Source organism: Tasmannia lanceolata, unplaced genomic scaffold (assembly GCF_043159265.1).
Source record: "Tasmannia lanceolata isolate RefF3 unplaced genomic scaffold, GAP_Taslan_0.1 ptg000015l, whole genome shotgun sequence".
Classification (NCBI taxonomy): Eukaryota; Viridiplantae; Streptophyta; class Magnoliopsida; order Canellales; family Winteraceae; genus Tasmannia; species Tasmannia lanceolata.
In genome coordinates this window covers 26,118,310-26,137,180 of record NW_027518692.1, presented here as the reverse complement: position 1 = coordinate 26,137,180, position 18,871 = coordinate 26,118,310, and the positions used below count along the sequence as shown (strand labels likewise).

The window sequence follows — 18,871 nt, the reverse complement described above, 5'->3', positions numbered from 1 at the left end:
CTTGTCTCAACTCTTGCTTGCACTACTCGCACTCGAATTTTGGAATTCTTCATAACTGAGGAACTCTTCCTTTATCTCATTAGCTCACTATTTATGAAAAATCCTTGCCTCTGACTAGATTGCCTTCTTGAGTTTTCAATCTATCAGACCGCTACCCTCACTTTGCATAAGCCAACTCCTTTGGTTGTAGACTTAGCAAGAAAATGGTTCTCACTTTTCTCTAGGCCGCCCTTTCGGATTTTCAACCTAACGGGTCTTCAGACTCTCGTTCTTTTCTTTTCTTTCTGTTTTTTTTTCATTCGCCTTGAACCTTTGCTTGTTTCACCAGAAGGACTTTCTAGGTGGGCTTGGGTTCAAAAGGGTTAGATATCAAAAGTTCAAACGATTTGGACCGAATCTGGTCTTGCCAGACTACCTACGTACCCCAAAAATGGAGGATCAGATCCGCGTAGTTCGCTTTGGGGTTTACAAAGAATGGTTTAGCTTTTAAGCTTCAAAATTTTAAAAGGGGAATGATTTAGCTTTTATCCCCAAGGTTGACCGAATCTGAATTAATCAAACTGCCTACGTACCCCTGAAGAGATGGGGATCAGGTCATAACGTAGTTCAAACTCATAAAAAAAAATGCCCCTGGTTTATAATGTGGTTTTTTTAAAAAATGGTTTGATTTGAATTTTTGGCCCAAAGGGTTTACAAACGAATTTTTAAACGTTAGGATTTTGGCTATAAAGGCTCAAACGTCCAAGGATGACCTCCTGGTGTTTTGGCGCATAAGCTCTTTTGCTTAAGGCTCAAAGACTTTGAATATTTTTATCGAGGAGTCTGGCGGTTTTCTGGCAAGACTTTAACCACGGTGCTCCATTCTCTTCTCGAGATCTTGAATTCATGCTCAAGATTCTTCAACTTTCATTTGTCTCCAAATAGTAAAGACGATTCTCATCTGCGATCTATCTCATTGACTTCATCATCTGGGTCTTTGATATTCCAAAAGAATTGTCATATGGACACATTCCCTTCTCTTTGTCTTTCTCTCATATTCTAAACATTAAAAATGTCTTTTTTCTTGAAATATTCCACCTCAGAATCTCATTGAAAACATGTATCTCAAAAGCTCTTTTCGGGTTCGAATTGATGACTTCATTTTCTGAAAGTCGTCTCTAAACTTCTCATCAGCTCAACTGGATGTCTGATGCTCTACTCTCTTGGATTTTGCTTTTCGACTGATATCTAAAGCTGATGGAGTCTTGCTTTTCACAACAACAGGGTGTTCACCCGATTTTATCCTTATAGGATCAAGCAAGACTATCTCAAACCCCCATAAACAGGTTTATCAATTCCTCGCTCTCTTCAGGAGATAAAGTTTTGCCAATCCATCATTCCCGAGTTTCAGATTTCGATACCACTATCAATGGCTTCGATTTCTTCTTTGAGTGGCTATGCTCGACGCTCTTCCTCTCGTTTGATCATGTTTCAGATCTCGAAGGGAATTCCGTCTGCATTCTCATCCGAGAAGGGTGTCTTTAGTTACTTAAACATTAAATCCAAGGGTGAATCAAAGAATATCAAAGATACGAAATCAACAACTTTATTGAATTGAAAAATGCAAGTACATCAGTAACTCTTTGACGCGCCTCAATGGGCTCTACATCAGACTTAACAGCAGACTGGACATTGACTCGACAAGAAGACTGACAAACACTATACATTCTGAATTATTGATGACACCACTGGACTTACCAAATTTGACACAAGAGTTGGTATAAACTCAACAAAAGACAAACTCTGAAAACTCGACACTTCTTCATGAGCAAGAGAGTGGCATTGAAAGTTCTTGGGCCATACACCCTCTTCCCAAGAAGTCACAACTATTGTTCTTCCATGTTTTCGGTCTAACATACCACTTGTCTCAACTCTTGCTTGCACTACTCGCACTCGAATTTTGGAATTCTTCATAACTGAGGAACTCTTCCTTTATCTCATTAGCTCACTATTTATGAAAAATCCTTGCCTCTGACTAGATTGCCTTCTTGAGTTTTCAATCTATCAGACCGCTACCCTCACTTTGCATAAGCCAACTCCTTTGGTTGTAGACTTAGCAAGAAAATGGTTCTCACTTTTCTCTAGGCCGCCCTTTCGGATTTTCAACCTAACGGGTCTTCAGACTCTCGTTCTTTTCTTTTCTTTCTGTTTTTTTTTCATTCGCCTTGAACCTTTGCTTGTTTCACCAGAAGGACTTTCTAGGTGGGCTTGGGTTCAAAAGGGTTAGATATCAAAAGTTCAAACGATTTGGACCGAATCTGGTCTTGCCAGACTACCTACGTACCCCAAAAATGGAGGATCAGATCCGCGTAGTTCGCTTTGGGGTTTACAAAGAATGGTTTAGCTTTTAAGCTTCAAAATTTTAAAAGGGGAATGATTTAGCTTTTATCCCCAAGGTTGACCGAATCTGAATTAATCAAACTGCCTACGTACCCCTGAAGAGATGGGGATCAGGTCATAACGTAGTTCAAACTCATAAAAAAAAATGCCCCTGGTTTATAATGTGGTTTTTTTAAAAAATGGTTTGATTTGAATTTTTGGCCCAAAGGGTTTACAAACGAATTTTTAAACGTTAGGATTTTGGCTATAAAGGCTCAAACGTCCAAGGATGACCTCCTGGTGTTTTGGCGCATAAGCTCTTTTGCTTAAGGCTCAAAGACTTTGAATATTTTTATCGAGGAGTCTGGCGGTTTTCTGGCAAGACTTTAACCACGGTGCTCCATTCTCTTCTCGAGATCTTGAATTCATGCTCAAGATTCTTCAACTTTCATTTGTCTCCAAATAGTAAAGACGATTCTCATCTGCGATCTATCTCATTGACTTCATCATCTGGGTCTTTGATATTCCAAAAGAATTGTCATATGGACACATTCCCTTCTCTTTGTCTTTCTCTCATATTCTAAACATTAAAAATGTCTTTTTTCTTGAAATATTCCACCTCAGAATCTCATTGAAAACATGTATCTCAAAAGCTCTTTTCGGGTTCGAATTGATGACTTCATTTTCTGAAAGTCGTCTCTAAACTTCTCATCAGCTCAACTGGATGTCTGATGCTCTACTCTCTTGGATTTTGCTTTTCGACTGATATCTAAAGCTGATGGAGTCTTGCTTTTCACAACAACAGGGTGTTCACCCGATTTTATCCTTATAGGATCAAGCAAGACTATCTCAAACCCCCATAAACAGGTTTATCAATTCCTCGCTCTCTTCAGGAGATAAAGTTTTGCCAATCCATCATTCCCGAGTTTCAGATTTCGATACCACTATCAATGGCTTCGATTTCTTCTTTGAGTGGCTATGCTCGACGCTCTTCCTCTCGTTTGATCATGTTTCAGATCTCGAAGGGAATTCCGTCTGCATTCTCATCCGAGAAGGGTGTCTTTAGTTACTTAAACATTAAATCCAAGGGTGAATCAAAGAATATCAAAGATACGAAATCAACAACTTTATTGAATTGAAAAATGCAAGTACATCAGTAACTCTTTGACGCGCCTCAATGGGCTCTACATCAGACTTAACAGCAGACTGGACATTGACTCGACAAGAAGACTGACAAACACTATACATTCTGAATTATTGATGACACCACTGGACTTACCAAATTTGACACAAGAGTTGGTATAAACTCAACAAAAGACAAACTCTGAAAACTCGACACTTCTTCATGAGCAAGAGAGTGGCATTGAAAGTTCTTGGGCCATACACCCTCTTCCCAAGAAGTCACAACTATTGTTCTTCCATGTTTTCGGTCTAACATACCACTTGTCTCAACTCTTGCTTGCACTACTCGCACTCGAATTTTGGAATTCTTCATAACTGAGGAACTCTTCCTTTATCTCATTAGCTCACTATTTATGAAAAATCCTTGCCTCTGACTAGATTGCCTTCTTGAGTTTTCAATCTATCAGACCGCTACCCTCACTTTGCATAAGCCAACTCCTTTGGTTGTAGACTTAGCAAGAAAATGGTTCTCACTTTTCTCTAGGCCGCCCTTTCGGATTTTCAACCTAACGGGTCTTCAGACTCTCGTTCTTTTCTTTTCTTTCTGTTTTTTTTTCATTCGCCTTGAACCTTTGCTTGTTTCACCAGAAGGACTTTCTAGGTGGGCTTGGGTTCAAAAGGGTTAGATATCAAAAGTTCAAACGATTTGGACCGAATCTGGTCTTGCCAGACTACCTACGTACCCCAAAAATGGAGGATCAGATCCGCGTAGTTCGCTTTGGGGTTTACAAAGAATGGTTTAGCTTTTAAGCTTCAAAATTTTAAAAGGGGAATGATTTAGCTTTTATCCCCAAGGTTGACCGAATCTGAATTAATCAAACTGCCTACGTACCCCTGAAGAGATGGGGATCAGGTCATAACGTAGTTCAAACTCATAAAAAAAAATGCCCCTGGTTTATAATGTGGTTTTTTTAAAAAATGGTTTGATTTGAATTTTTGGCCCAAAGGGTTTACAAACGAATTTTTAAACGTTAGGATTTTGGCTATAAAGGCTCAAACGTCCAAGGATGACCTCCTGGTGTTTTGGCGCATAAGCTCTTTTGCTTAAGGCTCAAAGACTTTGAATATTTTTATCGAGGAGTCTGGCGGTTTTCTGGCAAGACTTTAACCACGGTGCTCCATTCTCTTCTCGAGATCTTGAATTCATGCTCAAGATTCTTCAACTTTCATTTGTCTCCAAATAGTAAAGACGATTCTCATCTGCGATCTATCTCATTGACTTCATCATCTGGGTCTTTGATATTCCAAAAGAATTGTCATATGGACACATTCCCTTCTCTTTGTCTTTCTCTCATATTCTAAACATTAAAAATGTCTTTTTTCTTGAAATATTCCACCTCAGAATCTCATTGAAAACATGTATCTCAAAAGCTCTTTTCGGGTTCGAATTGATGACTTCATTTTCTGAAAGTCGTCTCTAAACTTCTCATCAGCTCAACTGGATGTCTGATGCTCTACTCTCTTGGATTTTGCTTTTCGACTGATATCTAAAGCTGATGGAGTCTTGCTTTTCACAACAACAGGGTGTTCACCCGATTTTATCCTTATAGGATCAAGCAAGACTATCTCAAACCCCCATAAACAGGTTTATCAATTCCTCGCTCTCTTCAGGAGATAAAGTTTTGCCAATCCATCATTCCCGAGTTTCAGATTTCGATACCACTATCAATGGCTTCGATTTCTTCTTTGAGTGGCTATGCTCGACGCTCTTCCTCTCGTTTGATCATGTTTCAGATCTCGAAGGGAATTCCGTCTGCATTCTCATCCGAGAAGGGTGTCTTTAGTTACTTAAACATTAAATCCAAGGGTGAATCAAAGAATATCAAAGATACGAAATCAACAACTTTATTGAATTGAAAAATGCAAGTACATCAGTAACTCTTTGACGCGCCTCAATGGGCTCTACATCAGACTTAACAGCAGACTGGACATTGACTCGACAAGAAGACTGACAAACACTATACATTCTGAATTATTGATGACACCACTGGACTTACCAAATTTGACACAAGAGTTGGTATAAACTCAACAAAAGACAAACTCTGAAAACTCGACACTTCTTCATGAGCAAGAGAGTGGCATTGAAAGTTCTTGGGCCATACACCCTCTTCCCAAGAAGTCACAACTATTGTTCTTCCATGTTTTCGGTCTAACATACCACTTGTCTCAACTCTTGCTTGCACTACTCGCACTCGAATTTTGGAATTCTTCATAACTGAGGAACTCTTCCTTTATCTCATTAGCTCACTATTTATGAAAAATCCTTGCCTCTGACTAGATTGCCTTCTTGAGTTTTCAATCTATCAGACCGCTACCCTCACTTTGCATAAGCCAACTCCTTTGGTTGTAGACTTAGCAAGAAAATGGTTCTCACTTTTCTCTAGGCCGCCCTTTCGGATTTTCAACCTAACGGGTCTTCAGACTCTCGTTCTTTTCTTTTCTTTCTGTTTTTTTTTCATTCGCCTTGAACCTTTGCTTGTTTCACCAGAAGGACTTTCTAGGTGGGCTTGGGTTCAAAAGGGTTAGATATCAAAAGTTCAAACGATTTGGACCGAATCTGGTCTTGCCAGACTACCTACGTACCCCAAAAATGGAGGATCAGATCCGCGTAGTTCGCTTTGGGGTTTACAAAGAATGGTTTAGCTTTTAAGCTTCAAAATTTTAAAAGGGGAATGATTTAGCTTTTATCCCCAAGGTTGACCGAATCTGAATTAATCAAACTGCCTACGTACCCCTGAAGAGATGGGGATCAGGTCATAACGTAGTTCAAACTCATAAAAAAAAATGCCCCTGGTTTATAATGTGGTTTTTTTTAAAAATGGTTTGATTTGAATTTTTGGCCCAAAGGGTTTACAAACGAATTTTTAAACGTTAGGATTTTGGCTATAAAGGCTCAAACGTCCAAGGATGACCTCCTGGTGTTTTGGCGCATAAGCTCTTTTGCTTAAGGCTCAAAGACTTTGAATATTTTTATCGAGGAGTCTGGCGGTTTTCTGGCAAGACTTTAACCACGGTGCTCCATTCTCTTCTCGAGATCTTGAATTCATGCTCAAGATTCTTCAACTTTCATTTGTCTCCAAATAGTAAAGACGATTCTCATCTGCGATCTATCTCATTGACTTCATCATCTGGGTCTTTGATATTCCAAAAGAATTGTCATATGGACACATTCCCTTCTCTTTGTCTTTCTCTCATATTCTAAACATTAAAAATGTCTTTTTTCTTGAAATATTCCACCTCAGAATCTCATTGAAAACATGTATCTCAAAAGCTCTTTTCGGGTTCGAATTGATGACTTCATTTTCTGAAAGTCGTCTCTAAACTTCTCATCAGCTCAACTGGATGTCTGATGCTCTACTCTCTTGGATTTTGCTTTTCGACTGATATCTAAAGCTGATGGAGTCTTGCTTTTCACAACAACAGGGTGTTCACCCGATTTTATCCTTATAGGATCAAGCAAGACTATCTCAAACCCCCATAAACAGGTTTATCAATTCCTCGCTCTCTTCAGGAGATAAAGTTTTGCCAATCCATCATTCCCGAGTTTCAGATTTCGATACCACTATCAATGGCTTCGATTTCTTCTTTGAGTGGCTATGCTCGACGCTCTTCCTCTCGTTTGATCATGTTTCAGATCTCGAAGGGAATTCCGTCTGCATTCTCATCCGAGAAGGGTGTCTTTAGTTACTTAAACATTAAATCCAAGGGTGAATCAAAGAATATCAAAGATACGAAATCAACAACTTTATTGAATTGAAAAATGCAAGTACATCAGTAACTCTTTGACGCGCCTCAATGGGCTCTACATCAGACTTAACAGCAGACTGGACATTGACTCGACAAGAAGACTGACAAACACTATACATTCTGAATTATTGATGACACCACTGGACTTACCAAATTTGACACAAGAGTTGGTATAAACTCAACAAAAGACAAACTCTGAAAACTCGACACTTCTTCATGAGCAAGAGAGTGGCACTGAAAGTTCTTGGGCCATACACCCTCCTCCATGATAAAGGTATCTACTGAGCTTGATCCTGAAGTATGAATCTCGAAAAGGGTAATCCTACAAAGCCAGGGTTAAGTGGGACAATAAAAGGCTATGTTGGCAATATAGGGAAGCATTAAACTGCCTTGATCAAATGTATTTGAAAGTGGTTAGTCTTTTGGAGGAATGGTCTTTCGTTGAACACAGACTCTTGACTTGGAAGCGCACACACTAGATCAACAGTCATGAGATAAGAATTCTGAACAAATAGAAATAAGAGCAATCTTAAGCATATCTTTTGGTACCTCAAGTCAAAATGTCAAAAATGATGACATGATCTAAGTAAACTGGGTCTCAAAGAAATCCTCAATCAACTCCTTTAAATTTTCTTCGGGTATGACTTCTCTTCTTTCAGGTATGAAAGAGTCAAGAACGATAAACACCCTTAATCTGAATAGGTTTTGATCTCAGCATTAATCATGCACTCACGGGATAGATGGGCAAGACATAACCAATCCATTAATGATCACGGTGTGATACAAGAGTATAAAGTGAAGGACGGAAAAACATAGATCAAATGGGTAATCAATGGCTCATATGATAGACCATGGCCATAAGAATGACAAAAGTATGGTCAAGGACCGGATCTAAAATCTGAATGAAAGATGAACACTCAAATAATTTTTATGTACAAAAAATCTCTATAAAAAGGTAAATCCTAACCAATGGATATACAGGTGGAATGTAACCAATGGATTTACAAGATAACCCACGGTCACGAAAGTGACAGAGAAAGAGCCATAGGCTAGGTCAAAATCTAAAAATTGGATTCATATAATTGATTTGAATTAGATAAGGAACCCTCATCAAATACGAAAGCCCTAAACTAATAATCAATATAAATAAGTATATATACATATACACCCTAACCAGGAGCACCAATCCTAGTCTAATCTAGCGGAGTCAAAGAAATCTTGACTCTTGACAGACTGATGAGTGTACTAGGACTGTGTCTGTAGCCACATAAAGTGAGCTACCCTAATCTATAGATAGGACAAGGCCCCTAACTCTAGGCTCCACAAGTGTAAGTAACACATGTTCGTCCTTATATGCAAACAAGAGGACAATGCAATATATAGAAGGGGTACCGATGTGAGGTCCACCTGGCCGGGTGCATAGTTACTTGTACACTGTGACATAGAGTCCAGTGTACGAACTATGTCCGTTTTACACACGAAGTGTCCAGGTGCTGAGTATACTACTGGTGCGGTGGCACTAGAAGGCGGGTATAGCCCTCACGGCTCCTACTCATAGTATCTCGAATAGGTCATCTGATAGTATATCCACAGCAAACCATAGCAGAAAGTAACCACAAAACAGATAATATATGCATGGATGAAAGTGGTGTGTGAACCTTTGTTTTATTTACGCATTTAATTGGCGCCCCTGGATTCTAATCGATTAAATTCCCATTTATAATGATTTTAGCCCAAAATTCTTCAAAGTTAGTAACAAATGGCATTTTTGTAGAGTTAGGCAATGTTCCAAGAACTCCCCAGCAGAGTCGCCAGCCTGTGGACCCCGATCCTGAGGACGGTGCCGAGGGACGCGAGATCCCTCCTGCGATCCTCAAAGATCTCCACAATGTGAAGGAGAGCTCTACCAGGGAACTCTCGAAACGGATGCCACCCTCACAGCATAGCATGAGTGGCGACATAAAAAGAAAGATACATCCTGATCCGGAGCCAGGGCTCGAAACCAAGATATATCTGAAAATATAACTCAGAGTCGCCATCCATGGACACGCCATGGAACCAAAACAAATGCTCTGTTTGCAATGGATAACCAGAGATACAGAAGGTCCGTGCCTGATGACGAATGGAGAAGGTCCGAAGAGCGCCCCCAATTCGCCCGAGTGCGAACACTTGGTCTCTTATGCCATTTATTATTAACCTTGAAGAGTTTCAAGCAAAAATCATATGAAATGGGAACACGCATCTCCGAGAAAACGTCTATCTAATCATGCATGTCTCGGAGATGAAAATAAGCACACACAAAAGAACCGAAATAAATGTCACCTAATGACAACTAGGTTATGAGTGACATGCCTAATAGGTGTCTAAGTTCTGGTAGACGAACACATGCATGCTACAGCTACAGGTATAAGTCTGTACAGGAAAGGAAATCTAAAATTAGCAGTTGATCATGAATAGTAAATGAAATAAGGAACAAACAAAAATGCCAGGCAAATAATAGAATAATGAAATAAAAACCTACGGCGTGCACATAGCGCCTATCTACAATGGGGCGAATACATAGCGCCTAATATAAAATCCTAACACATCTCATCTAGAAAGCAGTAAATGACAGATAGAAAATGCAGAAATACCGTAAAGTGTTACAGCTAAGAAGATAAACCTGCGCAATGAGCAAACATCAGTAGATGATAGTAAAAGATAATAATCAGTAACCTAATAAAGATAGAGAATTACAGCTAAATATGTGAGAACTACAGCTAAGCAGGTAGAGCTACAACTAAGCAAGTAAGAGCTACAACTAAGCAGCTAGGTAAAACACATAAGCAGGTAAATGCTATAGCTAAGTACGTAAGTAAGCAAGGAGATGAACACAAACTATCATGATCCTATGTAAAAATCGATATACAAACACAAGCCCTAAGTGCTAACAACAGACCCTAAGACTCTAATGTTTAAGCCCGAGTCCTTAGATGATCTGATGTTCATCCAAAGAAGCCTACGTATCCCCGCCTCCACGAGAATCAAGGCAACGTAGTTCTTCGCGCCTATTCTAAGCTATGATGCCTAGGACATCTAAACCTCTATCCTAGACACGACCTAAAAGACCGGACTAGTTATTAAAGCTTCTTAAGCGATCATTTAGATTCCAATGAATTGTAGATTTTAGGACACCCTATATGCCCTAACTAAATGCAGATTAGCCCTAAGCTAATGCAAGTGGTTCCTACAACCTATGTGTAACTAGGCTGTGTTTCCTAAGGAAAACAATGGGATCACTAACGTATCCAAGACCTAGTCATCAGTCGGCGATGTGAATCGCCAACTGACCGGACGGAGGCGCTCCTATAACTCTAGGACAGACCCCTAACTCTAAAACAAGCACACAACAAACAAACAATCAAACACCCTATAAAAAAGAAACTCCTAACTCTAGAGGAAGATCTTTTGAAAACAAGGTTTTAAAGGTTTTTGAAGAAGGTTTAAAACATTATTTACAAAAAGTTTGGCTGGACTTGGGATATGGATCCCAAGCTGCACTACGTACCTCGTGAAAGAGGATCAAGCCGACGTAGTTCGGAAACGAACTCTCCTAACTAAAACCTAACACTCCAAATGATTTAAGGGTTTTTAATGTTTTTCAAATGTTTTTGATATTTTTAAAGTTTTCAAATGTTTTTGAGTTTTAAATTTCTAATGTTTTTGGATTTTAAAGCTTTTCCAATACTCTAAACCTTTAAATGTTTTCAATATTAAAGGGACACGCAAGTAATACCACAAACTAGGGCAAAGCCCTAAATCAAAAGGGGAAACTCCGAACAAACAATAAGCGTCTCAAAGAGACGAACCACAACACGTAAAGAAGTGTCCCAAGAACAGAGAAAACAATCTAAGATCCCAGGCAGGGAAGGCTCTATATGACTGAGTTAGTCTCAAACAAGAATGAATGACAACAAAGCTAAAGGTGAACTCCTAACCAACACACTAAAGAAAGGAGCACAAATGAGTCAGAGACTCACTAAAAACACTACTAAAAAAAAGGGTAAAATTGAGTCAAAGACTCGCCAGGAGGAAGGGTTATTCTAACATGAGGCTATGTAAGCCTCCTAAAGGGGAAACTCTCTATATGAGACAAGGCTTGTCTCCGAGACGCCAATGATGTAAACATCTGATGAGACTGGGCAAGTCTCCTATATACAAATGAGGGGTATGCTACTTGGACTGAACAAGTCCCCTAAGGATGGGCTTAGGCTAGCGCCTTCATCGCCCGTGCTATTATTTACAAAACATCTTAGTCCGGATCATTATCATCATCCTCAAAGTGGGTCGCCATCTTTGGGCTTTCTCTGTTATTTACAAACTCGAGCTGGGCTTCCATCTTTGTGCTCTCTCTGTTATTTACAAACACGAGCGAAGACTTTAATTTCGGGCTGTCACTTTTATTTACAAATCCCTTAGTCAATTCCATCGACGCTTGAAGTTCACCCCAACCATTATCAAGAATGGTATTGTGAAGCTCGGCCACCACTGCAACACCATTAGACGTACCATCAAAAGAGCTACAGCTGCTTCGGCGTGAAAGCCTCCCATCTTCTGAGAGTGAAGACTTTTGACGCAGCAACACCCCATTCCGATTGCTGTCTAAAGCAGTAACCCTTGATTGCAGGAATTTGGGAGTTTGAAGATAATGAGAGACCGGTACCAGATCTTTTGACCTAGCTTCAATCATCCGCGTGGGGACTCTTTCTATTTCTACTTCCCCTTCCAGAACATCTTCACTATCTGTTTTGATGCCATCCATCATCACACGAAAGTATATCTCAGATTTTGCCCATAATGGGGCCTGAACTGGATACATCTGCAACTCAGCCTCTGAAATATACAAGTGATGTTTCTCCTCGGTACCATGCTTCCTATTTCTAACCAGTCCACTATCACTATGATAGATACCAGTCCCCTTTCTTATCCCTTTTGGGAAAAATTTATTGATGTCGCCATTAGAATGTTCACCATAAACGTCCATATTATTTTCCCATTCTCTCCTGTTCTGCCTCTGACAAATATCCCATTTCTGAACTGCCTCAACAACTAAGCCCCCATCATTATCTTGATTTGCTTCGTACAATGCGGTGCTTAATCCAGAAATGGCAGTCCCAATATCACCCCCAGTACAAATATGCAGCATATACTGTATTATACTGCCAGAAGGAGAGAACACCAAGAGGTGTTGCTTTGTCTTCAATGAGTTGGCATCTGGGTAAACACCGTTGCCCTTGCAATTATGGAAAGCTGAGGCAATAGCACCATGAAGAGAACTAACCCTACCTGTTGCAGCTGCAGCTGCACCACTTACGGTGCCTCTCCAACTATTATTCCCATTCTTTATTCTGCTCACAGCAGATAGTGTGACCGGTGGACAGGAACCACAAAGACCTTGTTGATTAGGCTTAGATGAACCTGTGCTAGGTCGGCCAACGAACTGTTGTCATAGTTGTGAGGCCCAACCCACTGCTGCCATCGATAAAACTAGCATCACTACTGTGAAGGTTTGTGGTCCCTCCGGGAGGGGATATTGCAAATAAATGACTTGTTCCCCCTGAGGAACTAATCATAATCCATCGGCTGTCATTACTGAAACTAATGTCCTGTATAACCGCATTTGTGAAGCCACGTTGCAGGCTATAAAGATGCACATAAGATCCAGTTGCGTCAAATCCTGATGAGCTTCCAAGGGGAGAGGGCATAATCCGGAAAACATTAATGTTGTGACCCTGAACTGACGCAGTCACCAATAGGATCCCGCTAGGATCAAAGCATAATGCTGAAATAGGACTTCTGCGAGCCCTAAACTGAGTAACAACAGATTTGCTTATGTATCTGACAATGACCATTCCAGCATTTTCTGTGACAGGAAAATGTCCGTTAATGGTCCCATTTGTTTTCCAACCAGTAGTCCCAGGTCTCATAGAATTATTGCAATCGGGTAGAAGCTCTGAGCAGTACTTAGACAACTTCTTGTATCCCATATCGCCAAGGGTCACAATACCAACAGCAAGTTGCTTGCTTGACTCGTTTGCATAGTGTGCAACCAGGTTCCCGTTTGCGGGAGAAGTGGATACACTTGTAGCACGAGTCAAATGTTGTGGACTGACACGGCCAGTACTTGAAATAGGAACTGGACTTCCTGTATAAGCCAACCATCTGGGGCCCACAGCAAGTGGTCCATAGCCTATACCTCCGGAACCAAGGCAACATGAGACTACAGGATAAGTAAGAATGGTGTATTCTCTCTCCAGTGTTGCAGCATCAAAGCAATGTATCTGAGCTGATTGGGAAATAGCCACAACTCGGGGGCTGCACCTTATTGAGTATACAGCTATTCTGGAATTTAGGACGTGGACATAAGAGTGTGACCTCAACGAATAAAATCGAACAATTGTAGGCATAAAGTGACCATTTTCCGGCTCGTGGAAATTAGTGGAACTCCCATTGCAGGAAGAGTCAAACCCATCTTGAATATTACCACCACCAGAAAGATTTTCATCTCCAGCGACAAGCAGCAATGGACGAACATTTGCAAATTTATCGTCTGATCTCTTTAATGGTAGTGGTTTACATTGCATTGGCAAAAAAGAAACAGGGCCATCAAGTCTTGATACCAGCTCACGCACATCATCAGCCTCCTCAACATCCCAAACTTGGAAACCGAACTTATAACCCAGCAAAAGAACTTGTCGAAGGACACCCTCTTCATATTAACTTTTGAGCATTGGGAAGTGCATGAGAAGCTCAAAAGCTGGCTATTCCCATCTAGTCATTGGCTGTGGCATTTCATCAAACAGTTGATATACATGAACTTTAAGGACCTGGTATACACGTTGGATGAGAGTCCAATCAGGTGGGAGAATAGAAAAGGGTGCATAAACAGTAGGCCTGCACTTTATATCCCAAGGTTGACTCTTTCTAGGCCTAGTCTTCATGTTGTGTGATGTTGCTTTCTTTTGAGGCCTTGAAGAACATTCCACCACTAAACCTGAAAACATGTCCGATCCTCTTTGCTCTTCTTGCTTCAAAGTAAACTTCCAGATCCCCTTTTCCTTTTTCAATGAATGCTTATTCCTCTATAAATTCAGATCCGATGATGAAAACCAAACTGATATTGTCCAAGACTTTGATTAAAACAACCAGATTTGAGCTCCTATGACTAAACAGATATGGATCTAAGGTTTCTAATGACGAACAAGTGACGGATCTGAAGTTTAGAGTTTGGAAATTTGATTTAGGGTTTGAATCAGAAAAGATAGGTTTAATGAAAATCGGAACCTAGAACAACGATCAAAATCCGGTTAAATTCTAGCCGGACAAGAAGAAGGAGAAGGAGCTAAAGCGGATCTTGAGTAGAAATAAAGATCGAAGAAGGGATCTAATTGCCGGATTCCGGCAAGACATGCCGGAGAAGATGATCGGATGGTAGAAGCTTTCTCACAGATTCGCTCTCTTTTCTTTGAGAAAAATGAGATCTATACAAACTTGAGAAGAGAAATCGACCGGAATAAGATCGGGATCTGGCCGGAAATGCTCAGACCTTGATCGGAAAAGCTGTGAGATCCGGATCTCTCTCTCTCTGCGAGAAATGAACAGTCCTCCCTTTCTCTCGTTAATTTTTCTTTTATATATATTTAAAAAAAACTGGACTGCTGATATTGGCACCCCCCAAATTAATGGGCGCACAAAATCCAATTGGCGCACGAACTTGGCTCAAGCTCAATCGGGACAATCTACCCCCCTTTTATATGAAAATGATATTTTTATCTCTTTTTCTCCCATGGACAGCCCCTACCTCGATTAATTCAACCCCCATATACACTTATACTACGATGTTCTCGAGGCTCGTTCGCAAGGCAAATCAATTCGGATTTCAACGAAATTTTGTAGGAGCCACGGTGAGACCTTAAGCTACCCCGAGGTTCAATTTGGGACCCCAGCTCACTGATTTGACGAGGCTTTGCCCAAACGACACGAACTTGGGTCCGGTCAAAATGGGGTGTCTACATGGACAAGCTGTGTTTGTCCATTTTTCCCTATTTTTCCCTCCACTGTTGGATGGGTTAGGATGATACTATGGGGCTGACTTTTTGTGGACACCCTATCTAGGTAAGGGCCTTTCAAATGAATGGTTTGGATCACCCAAAAAATGTGGGCCCCCACTGTTTTTAACCCGACCGAGTAGATAAGCTTATCTACTCGACCGAGTACGCACACCTTTCCCATATATATATATATATATATATATATATATATATATATATATATATATATATATATATATATATATATATATATATATATGAGGAAAGTGTTGGTAGCGTCCATCGCAGAAGGCATTTCGAGGCTAGTCTGTCACACGTTAGGCCAGCCACCTCTTGAATGGAGACAGCTATATATATATATATATATATATATGAGAGAGAACATTTCCTACACACTTGTGTAGGTAAGTTACCTACACACTAGCTTAAAATACATAGGGGGGGGCCACATTGTTTGGGTGATCCAAACCATTCATTTGAATGGTCCTCACATAGATAGAGTGTCCACAAAAAATCAGATCCATAGGATCATCCCAACCATTCAAACTATGGAGGCAAAAAATGGACTAATTTGTGAAGGTTTATACACGTCCATTTTACCTCCACAAATCGTAGGGTTGAGATGATCCTATGGATCTGATTTTTTGTGGACACCCTATCTCTGTGAGGACCATTCAAATGAATTTGGATCACCCAAACAATGTGGGTCCCCTATGTATTTTAAGCTAGTGTGTAGGTAACTTACCTACACAAGTGTGTAGGAAATGTTTTCTCTCTCTCTCTCTCTCTCTCTCTCTCTCTCTCTCTCTCTCTCTCTCTGTATATATATATATATATATATATATATATATATATATATATATGAGAAAAGTGTAGCTACACATACGTGTAGCTAACTTAGCTACACCAACGGCTTAAAATACAGTGGGCCCCACATTGTTTGGGTGATGCAAACCATTCATTTGATGGGCCCTCATATAGATAGGGTGTGCCCAAAAAATCAGCTCTATAGGATCATCCCAACCCTACGATTTGTGGAGGCAAAAATGGACGCCTAACAACCTTCACAAATCTGTCCATTTTTGCCTCCACAGTTTGAAGGGTGGGGATGATCCTATGTAGCTGATTTTTTGGGCACACCCTATCAATGTGAGGGTCTATCAAATGAATGGTTTGGATCACCCAAACAATGTGGGCCCACTGTATTTTAAGCCGTTGGTGTAGCTAACTTAGCTACACGTATGTGTAGCTTCACTTAACTCTATATATATATATATATATATATATATATATATATATATATATATATATATATATATATATATATATATATTGCTAGCGTCCATCGCAGAAGGCATTTTGAGGCTAGTCTGTCACACGTTAAGCCAGCCACCTCTTGAATGGAGACAGTAGCTTTTGTCTCCATTCACGAGGTGGCTGGTCACACATGCGGCAAACTAACCGCGAAATGCCTTTTGCGATGGACCTTAACAAATTCCTATATATATATATATGAGGAAACTGTTGGTGTTGGTGCTCTCGAGTGCCCAATCACATGGGTCCCACATTTTTTGTGGTGATTCAAACCATTCATCTGCAAGGCCCTATCATGGGTGTGTACCAAAAATCAGGTCCATTGAATCATCCTAACCCCTCCAAAAGTGGAGGGTAAAAATGGGCAGATTTGTGGACAAACAGTGTTTGTTCATTTTGACCTCCACAAATGGATGGGTTAGGATGATCCTATGGACTTGATTTTTGGTACACACCCCATCTATGTAAGGGCCTTTCAAATGAATGCTTTGGATCATCCTAACAAAGTGGGCCCACATGTGATTGGGCACTCGAGCGTACCATAAGCTTGGTGTTCAACAGTTTCCTCTCTCTCTCTCTCTCTCTCTCTCTCTCTCTCTCTCTCTCTATATATATATATATATATATATATATATATATATATATAGATGTGTGTGTGTGTGTGAGAAAAGTGTAGCTACACATTGGTGTAGCAAACTTAGCTACACTGACGGCTTAAAATACAGTGGGCCCACATTATTTGGGTGATCCAAACCATTCATTTGATAGGCCCTCACATTGATAGGATGTGCCCAAAAAATCAGCTCCACTGGATGATCCCAACCCTTCAAACTGTGGAGGCAAAAACGGACAGATTTGTGAAGGTTTTTACACGTAGCCATCAATATTGAGATAGCCTTCACCCTTGAAGCTTCTCTCTAAACTTTTTTTTTAATTGACATATTTCATTAATATTGAGATAGTAATTGGGACCAGTAGTTTAATCCTGCATTACAAAATATTAAGGTGGACTGGACCGACATACCAGCACCAGTCCAATTGAGCTAAGCGGAACATTGACATTGGATTATAAACATCCCTGCACTAAACTAAACAGAAGACTGTATCCTTTACATCTTTTTACAGCCATAAAGTATGTACCACCTGTGCGTGATAAGGAAACGATTTACTACTAGCCATCAACCTAGAATCTCAAAGACAACACCTTGAAAGACTACGGCACAAAACAGATGGCTATTTCCTCCTTAGTCTCAATACTTCCAAACTAATCCACTCCCAGGAAAGAAAACATAGCTAAAGCATCAAGAAAAAACGAAGCGAAAGAACGAATCTCTCAAGCTACGGCAATAGAAAGTAAATTCTGGATATATAGCCTGTCGATCGGCAAGCTATTTAGTCAGTAAATTGCTGGGGAAATTCATCCTTCAAGTTCTTCAGCCTAAAATTGAAACTTCGGCAAGCATAGCCTCTCCACAAAACCTTCGTAACCAACCTAAACTAACCTAAAACAAATTCATTCCTTCTATACCACTGGTCTATCATATCTTTCCTTTTTCCACTTTTTCTAACTTCCCCTATCATTCTTCACTTTCCATTTCTCTTTTTCTCTTTTTTCTTCCTCTTTTTCTTTTTTTCTCTCATCCCCCCCCCCTTTTTTTGGGTCGGAAGGTTTTTCATGCAGCGTTACCACCCTCGGCCCCCTTGTCCTCATTTTCTTTCTTTTCCAACTTCTCTATACTCCTTCAAGGTCCTAAAAGCCATAGAACGAAATAAGTTTTTTGTGGCTTCCAAGTTATCATCAAAACCAATTCCAAAGACATCACCTATTGCCAAGAGTTCGTCTATTTCCTCACGAAGGACAATTTCATCATCTTCCAATTCCAAAAAGTCTATCAATCTAGAATCCGCCACCTGCCTATCCTCACCAATCCTTTTTCGAATCTCTAAGCTAACTTCTCGGTCAAAAGAGTCTCTTGACACCTGGGAGGCACCATCTGAGGAACCTACCAACTTTTCTAAACGATCAATCTCTGCCGCCTTATTCTCCTCCCAACGTTGCGACGCGCAAGGCGCTCTTCTTCTAGAGCCTTCTGGAGAAAATCCATGTTATAAATTTGGACAAATACTTCCTTCGGATCAGACTTACCTGAAATCTGAAAGAAGCTTTCTTTGTTAGCCAT

The 18,871-nt window shown here is 40.2% G+C and overlaps 1 pseudogene; it reads right to left on the bottom strand.

Annotated features, from left to right (window-relative positions):
• Positions 1 to 11,550: 11,550 nt before the first annotated feature.
• On the bottom strand, positions 11,551 to 18,871 carry LOC143891889 (autophagy-related protein 18f-like; annotated as a pseudogene).